Raw genomic sequence first — 8,743 nt, forward strand, 5'->3', positions numbered from 1 at the left:
ATAATTCAGTAACTGATGATGAAAGTAACACTGCAGAGCTGTGGGGAAAAGATGGTTTTGTCAAAAAATGTGTAGGCCAATTGCAAAATAAAAATGAAACTTAGCCCCTACCTCACCCAACTCACAACAAACAGGATGGTGGGTTCAAGAGCTAAACGTAAAAGGTAAAACAATCAAGGATCTAAAAGATAACACAGGAGAAAATCTTCATAACATCAGGGTACAGATACATTAAATTAGATGCAAAAACCACTAGCCATAAAGGAAAAGATTAATAAAGAGGACCACATTAAAATTAGAAATTTTGTTCATCAAAAGATTACTAAGAGAGTAAAAGAGTAGAGAAAGTATTGCAACACATATATCCAACAATGAGTTTGTAATGAAGAACATTCAAAGAATTTTTACAAATCAATAAGAAAAGAGTCTGACAACCCCATAGAAAAATTAGCAAGAAATCTGATTAAGAGCTTCGTAGGAGAGTTTAACTAAATGGCCAAAAATCATAAGAAAAGGTCTTGACTTCATTAGTCATTAGGAAAATGCAAATTAAAAGCATGTGTGGTACACAACAGAATGACTGCAATTTAAAATGACAATTCCAAATGTTGGAGAGGATGTGGAGCAACAGAAACTGTCACGCTGGTGTGATAATACATTGATACAGAAACTTCAGAAAGTTCATTGGCAGTTTGTATTAAAGCTAAGCATACATTTACCCTCATATATTATGTTTCCATTCTTAGGTACATACCTAGCAAAAATGCATATATATCAAGAAGATGTCCAAGAATGTTCATAGCAGCATTATTCATATAACCCCAAACCATCCAAACTAGAAAGAGATCAAAATGTCTACAAACAGTAGAACGGATAAATAATTTTTAGTACATCCATATAGCCAATACTTTACCACAATGAAAACTGCTGCAAAATGCAGCAAAATGAATGAATTTCACAAATACAATGTTGAACAAAAAGCAAGACACAAAAGAATACAAATTTATAATTCGATTTATTTAAAAAAGTACAATAACACACATATGGTATGAGAAGTCAAAAGAGTAGTTACCTTTGGGACAAAGGCAGGGGTAATGAGCGGCAGAAACCACGAGGGAGGTTTCCGAGGGACTGGTGATGTTCCATATTTTGATCTGAGTGCTCTTTATATGGGTTGTCTCATTCATTTCTGCAATTCTATCAACTTAGCATAGGTTCAAATATTATAGGTGTTCCTCAAATATGTTTGTTGAATAAGTTTTGTTGAATTTAAGGTGGGAGGCCTCATCAATGAGATTACAGCTGTTATATTATTTCAGCACTCCATAACATATACCCTCTATCGAAACCAAGAAACCAAAAGTGGTTAGATTGTGCTTTACATACCCTTTTTAAAGCAAGGAAATGTGGGTCAACCATATATATTCTCAAATTTTAAATATTTAAATTAGTAAATTCATAATTTCTGGAAAATTTCTTATTCAGATTATTTTTTCTCTGACCACTTCAGATAAACTAGGTAGTGGGAGTAAAAACATATACATCGGTCACTAAATTGGTTTCTACTGGGGGATAAGCAAGAACTAAACGATTTTTATGGAATTTCATGAATGCAATGTTCAAGTTAACCCTGAAAGTTGTAAAAGGTGTCAGGAGAGAAAAATAGGAAAGCTTAAAAATGTCCCTAAAATAATAAGGCTTCCAACTTCGCACTAACAGTTTCTAAAGAATAAATTGGAATTCTGAGGAACTGTTACAACATAACAAATGAGAGTTAAAGTATTTCCTTCTTCTATACCCTCTCAGAAAAAGAAACAAACAGAAAAGATTAACACTTCCTCAAGAACTACTAAGCTATAAAAATTCAGAACATTTCAAATTTATGAAATATTAAAGCCAGGAAGTATTGCACATGAAAAAAAATTATAATAATCTTTCATCTCCATAGTAAAAGAAGAAGATGGATTTCAAAAGGAAGGGGAAAAAACAAGTTTGCACTTTTATGCTTTCTTTCCCTATAACTAAATTTTAGGTTTTCTACTTGCAGGCAAAGAGTGGATTCTCTTCTGTATGATAAGGGTAAGGAAGAAGGACATCATCTGACCCTTCAATCATACTTCGAAGTAGACTCAGATTGTAGTAGTACTCTATAAACATTCAAACATATAAAGAGGCTGTTAAGAAATATCTCGCTGAGATTTAACAAAACTAATGCTCTCTAGCTACAGACCACTCTTCCAGCTCCACGCAGCCACCTCCATGAGGGTGCTCCTATTCAGAGGAACCAGGGGAGAGAGTGTAAATGATTTAGTTCAGTGTGATCATTAAACCCATTGAAAAATAATTCAAAGCACATGTTTTATCAATGGGTATCTATATTGTAATTTACTATTGTTAGTATTACTATGGAATGCACACTGTGAGAGGCAGCTAAGCCTCATACAATTTCTAGAGCTGGATTGAGTGTGAATCCTGCCTCCACCACTTATAATCTGTGACTTTGGGCAAGTTGTTCAACAACGTTAACTGTGAAAAGGTATTAAGACTGTATCTACCTCATAGGTCTATTGGGATCGTGATGGTTGATTTTATGTGTCAACTTGACTTGCCACAGGGTACCAAGATTAAATATTACTTCTGGGTGTGCCTGTGAGGATATTTCTGGATGAGATTAGCATTTGAATTGGTAAACTCAGTAAAGCAGACTATCCTCCCCAATGTGGGTAGGCATCATCCAACCCACTAAGGACCTGATTAGAACAAGAGGCAGAGGAAGGGGGAATTTAGCTCTTTTTGTCCGGCCTTACTGCTGTAGCTGGAACATCTCATCTCATCTTCTCTTGCCCTTCGACTAGGTTTACATCATCGGCTTCCCTATTTCTCAGGCCTTCGGAATTGAACTAAATTATACCACCACTTTTCCTCAGTTTCTAGCTTGCAGACAGCAAATCATGGGAATTCTCATCCTCCATACTGAATGATCCAATTCTTCATGATATACATATTATGAAACAGAACCAAATAGGAAATATGTACCTGGAGAACCCTGACTAACACAGGGGTTAATGAGCTAACACATGTGAAAAAAAATGCTTAGCATTGAGGCACCTAGACAGTCCTTGGTAAATGTTAATTACCATCATTATTTTTATTACTATTACTTTGTAACTTAGAGAGTAGGAACAGCTCAAAGACTTATAAACTTTGCCCTAAGAAAGGACAGACAAATTATAACTAACTGGATTTAAGAAATCAAAACATATCCTGGAAACTAGGGCTGTCGTGGGGGTTGAGTGTGGAAGAAAGAATCAGTATTCAGGAAGGCTTTCTCCATCACTTCCTGGTCTTTACGGGAGATATTCTACTAGCATGGAGGCATTCCCAACTCTTTCTTGTGCATAGTGAGAAAATAAATGGGAAACCTCAGTGAGAAGTCTCTACTTGTGAGACTGAGAGGTAACGCCTTGAGAGATGCATGATGATGATGAGAGAGCAATGGGGCAGAGGACCCAGGTGAGGCCACTGGGGGGAAACCGGGCCACACGTTCTGAGTCTGGCATCCCTCTAACAACTTTAGGGACTTTTAACAACATTTTGTCAAACTTACACAATGTCCTCTGCACCCTGTCCCCCGTCCCCCAGCCCCAGGTGATGGCAGATGCCTCAGGCCTTTCACTGGTAGGGTAGCAATGGGATTTAAGGCCAACCTCAGTATCTGCTTGAGTTCCTGACTCTACTATGCAACTTTTGCCAAAGACTTCAGGTTAAGGACTTGTGGTAGGAAAAAATACCTCATCAGGAGGAAAACTGCAAAGTGTGTAGACTTAACGAAGTTTGCCTTTCAGTAAAAGTAGTGGCAAACGGGGAATTTGGGCAATTTGTTTCTGAGCACTTGGGGCACAATACTCTCTTTGGTTATATATTACTGAAAGGACTTATAACCAGTGGACGGTGAAGGGTAGAGGTCTAGCCCAGTATCTGTTAAAGGTCTCCCTTTTTGGTTCAAAATGTCAGAACACCTTGTGAATATTTAAAAGGAAACACCCCTCTTGGATACAGATTCAAATAAATGACCTTATTGTAGAACAGTGAATTCTTCTTTGCCAGTATCCTGTCTCCCTTCTCCCTGCTTCCCATATACTTCCAGGTTCTCTTGTATACACTAATCTGTGCCGCTGTTTTAAGTAGAGTATGTATATAAATATACATTTTTTTTTGCTGGCTGGGTCGAGAAGGGAAACATGGGGTAAAAACAATTTATCTTTTTTAAAAAATTGTAAATTAACTCAATTTTCTAAGCTTCCTTTCTCCTTTTCTGTTTGTATTGATATAGAACTTGTTTTGTCAATTGAGTCAGTTGTGGTGAGACTGTTAAACCATATGAATAGACTGTTGCCAAACAGTCTTGAAAAAACAAGTATTTGTTCAACATATGAAAGCACATTTGCACAAACACCTCTCTATCAAATAACTGAGCAAATTCCTAAAATCTATAGCGGGATGTATGTTTTACATCAAGTTTACAACAAAACAACAGCAAAAAACCTAAAATGTATTGTACACCAGACACCATGCTTAGCGTGGATGTAGACACAAAGACAGGCAAAGACCTGTACTCTAGGTATGTCATAATAAAGTGAAGAAGTTAGGGGACAAGAGGTGTTTTCATTCCTGCTATTTAAAGCTGTGAACTTGGGCCATCTGCTTAATCCCTCTGGGTGGGCTTCCCTTTCACACAACAGGGTTGAACTGACTCACCTCTGTGGTTGTTTCTACCCTTAAAATCAATCTAACCAGAATGGTCTAATGTATGCACAGGAAATTTAGCCAATAATGTCAAAATACAAAGAATGTCAAGTGTGTGATGAGTATTATTGCTTCTATGAGAGTTCAGAGAAAAGAGTTCACTGCAGGCTGCGTGTTGGAGGGAAGGATTCCTGGAGGAGGCAGGGCTTCAGCTGGATATTGAAGATGGACAACCAGTAAAGACAGGATAGAGAGTTTTAATGGGTAAACATGGCGGTGTGATTGTGGGTGATAAAGACTGGAGACAATAACATGGAAAGAAAGTTTTGTTGATAGTTAGCACAAGATAAGTTGGGGGAAATACACTGCAGTTTGGCTATAATTCATCCATTCCCCACTTTTCTGTGAAAAATCTCAAACAAACAAACTAAGAAACATGCAGTGTTCTGTGGAATGGACTCATTCTGGTAATGGTATTAATTGTTTATTTTTGTAATTTTCTAATTATATTATGTATTTAACAGAATATGAAACTGAAAAATCAGATTTTATAATATTTTCTATTTTATATTTCTTCATACAGTAAATAAAATGCTCATTTTGTATTAATAAACTCCCTTAAAGTACTGGATAATATTAAATATCAAATGAAAACAACTAATAATAATTTTGTAATATATTATTGGTCTGTCATTCAACAAATATTCATTTGGCACCTACTATGTGCCAGGCTCTGTGGTAGGTGCTGGGACAGATACAAATAATAAATGCTCTCTGAATAGAATAAGAAACAGTGGTTTTGGAACCAAGAATAACTCAGTCAACAATAAAAACATAAATAGGTCTGTCTGATAACTGAAGAATATTGCAGTTTATATGGACTTCACCCCAAAGAAACCTGAAAGATATTTTTTACCTTGAATTATTAACCTTGAGTCTGTCTTGATACATAACTGTCAATTGCATTCAACAAATACATTTTCATAATTGTCAATGCAGACTATTTAAATTATATTGATTATTCCTAGCTTATAGAGGTGACCAAGCTTATCATAAACTATTTCAAAATATCCATTTATTAGAAGGAAAGGAATAAAAACTTTGGAAGTCTCATAAATGTCTATGAGTTCCCTTTTCCTTAACTACAAAATAAAAAGTTGGTGATAGAATTCTAACATCACTTCCTGTGAGAAAATTTTGTATCATGAATTTCACAGGGCATAAACCCAATCCCACCAATTTTCATAGTGTTTTTGGATTTTCCTCATAAAAACAAAAATGACAGCAGCAGGCACGCACAAGGCTAGCTGCCCCCCTTCTCAGGGAAGAATCTGTTAAAGGTGATAGACTCTAATGAAGACATGATCCTTCCACTTGGCCCCTACAACCCTTTCCTGCCCCACTTCTCAAGGACTTTGATTCTGTAATTAATTTCTCTCAATCAACAAAAATGTCCATCAGTTTTCTCCTACAAGTGACTAAATGTTCAAATTCTAATTATTTAACCAACGTGTTTAATGTCAGCATTAATAATGGTGGTTACTTGTGTGTGGGTGGGAGAGGATGGGGTCGGGAAGATGAGAGAAAGGGATGCAGACTTGGCAGGGAGGGAACAGAGATGGGAGAGAGACTTCTCACTATATGTCTTTTAATGCTTTTTGGTGTTTCAATCACATAATTGTAGCCCATTAACAAAAAACTAAACAAATATCTAACAAGAGCAACAGTAACAATAACATAACTGGAAAGAAAAAAATTGCTTCTTCAATCTCTATAGGATTATTAGAGTGGAGCTATGTAAGAGTTGTAAGATGGAGCAAAAGTTGCTGGTTATGTATACGTAAATTAAACAAGATACTTCACTTGTGGACTTTTTCCATAAAATATTTAGCTTACACATTTTTTAAATTTCTGCTTATCATGTTTTTAAATATTTACTTACTTGCCAGATTAACATGAGCCATCTTTCCCCATGCCAAATGCCTCAGACCATGTTGCTGTCATTCTTTATATCTACAGGAAGAACACCAACAGCATTTCTCCCAGCTTGAATTAAGGTTATATATTGCACTGCATACTTAACTGCTGTCTGGATGCTGATGCCAGCTGGAGCGGAGCTAGTGGCACTCATGGGTCGGGCTGGGCCGGGCCCGGCAGGGGCTGGCGGGGGCAGGTGGATGGGCCTGCTTGGCCACCCGGCCCGACAATGGATCAGGCTCCTGGGCCCATGGGCCTCGGGCCCTGAGGACACGAGGTTCTCTCATGTGACTGCTGCCACCTCCCTGGCACCGGCACCCTAGGTGCCGTGCACAAGAGCTGCCTGGAGAGGTGGCTTTCCGCGTCCAGCCCCAGCTACGGCGAACTGTCCCTCACACAGCATGCAGTACAGAAGCGACCCCAGCCCCTCACAGACTGGCTGAAGGACCCAGGGCCTCGCACAGAGAAGCGGAAGTTGTGCTGCGTGCCACCTGGTGTACTTCCGGTTCATCACGCAGCTGGCCGCCATCTTGGAAGGCTGTCCCTGTGTGGGGCCCACGACCAGCTCCGGCTCCAGGGCTCATCGCCGTCAACCTTGTCCTCTTCAGCTTCTACGACCTCTGGATGCTGGTCTCCTTCCGCCGCCATTGGCGGCTGTACTCCAAGTGCAGAGGGACCAACCAGAAACTGCGCTCGAAAAGTCGGAACGCTGTGGCTCAGAGGGCACCCAGCGCTTCCTGCTGGCGGCTGGACTCCTGAAGGAAGTGGCAGAGGAGATGCCAGGAGGCCAAGCTGGCAGGCCCGGAGGCAGCTGGTGATGCCCCGGAGTTTGGGAGGACAGAACTTCCCGGCCTTCTCTGCACGCCCCGAACGCCTCTTAGGCCAAAAGACGCCAAGCAGAGCCTATTCTGTGATCCCCTGTGAAGATATATTCACATCTTTTTTTTTTTTTTTTGCGCACTGTTGTACGTGAGGAGGACAGATGGACGTGGTCCTGAGCTTTGGACGGAGCAGGCACCCTGATCTCGTTCTGAGGTCCACTTGGCCCCCTCCAGGCCAGCAGCCGGGGCCATAGGTGAGTCGAGGGCGCTCACTGGGCTGCGAGGTTCCGCAAGCTTCCTGTGCTTCTCTGCACTTGGCAGGTTTGCTTTCCTGGCACCCTTGACTTTCTCAAGTTACACCTCAAAACCCACTCCGAATAAATAAAAGGACCCCTTTCTGGACAAAAAAAGTGTTCAGAGTCAAGAGCGACCGTACATCACTCAATATGATTTTAGGTGTGATAATTCGCGAAGAAAGTCAACATTTTTCAAGGGTTTTCTATTTAAAAACAAGTTCTCTTTCAATGTTTTCTTAAAGAAGGGAGGAGTCCTTCTCATCTTCTTGTTACGTATTGCTTTTCTAGTAAAGAAAACGTTTTAAGAACTTTTGCCATTCCTGGATTCAAAGAAAAGAGCTAGATAAAAATCACTGGGTTTCCGTGGCTGCTCTACTATCTTACTTCTCTAGAAAGTCTTCCATATGAAACTTCAAATACATTACATTTGTAGTATTATCCTTATTTTATGGATAGGGCAACAAAGGCTGAAGAGGCTAAGGGGCTCATCCGTGATCAGTAGGGAAATAAGTTCTCAGAATGGGCCCTCCCTCAGGCACTTTCCTGATGACATCTAACCGCAGGATAGAGAGAATGGTTTATGCAAATGTGGAAATGAATTCATCTACAAAGAGTTAATCAGTGCTCTTATTATTTGAGAGGTTTTACTACTCAAATATAGCGTTGCCCCACAGCCTCTGTTCAAGCTGAATCCTGTGGCTGGTATGTCTTCTCTCTAGTCAGAATTTTCCATTAGGCACCACAGAACAGTGTTTGGACACTATGAGTTTTCCAAGAGTCTAACAAAATGTCAGAAAATGGGAAAAATATACTGTGCTAATTATGTGGAAAAACGTCACAAATTGAATTAAACATTTAATTCATTGTCTACAAAATGTAGCATTGCAGCATCTTGTCAAATGC

General features: G+C 39.4%; 1 pseudogene; it reads left to right on the top strand.

Moving 5' to 3' along the window:
• Nucleotides 1-1,094: 1,094 nt before the first annotated feature.
• Nucleotides 1,095-7,541, top strand: LOC101397753 (E3 ubiquitin-protein ligase MARCHF2 pseudogene; annotated as a pseudogene).
• Nucleotides 7,542-8,743: the final 1,202 nt, after the last annotated feature.

Source organism: Ceratotherium simum, chromosome 32 (assembly GCF_057802395.1).
Source record: "Ceratotherium simum simum isolate JZ-2026a chromosome 32, ASM5780239v1, whole genome shotgun sequence".
Lineage (NCBI taxonomy): Eukaryota > Metazoa > Chordata > Mammalia > Perissodactyla > Rhinocerotidae > Ceratotherium > Ceratotherium simum.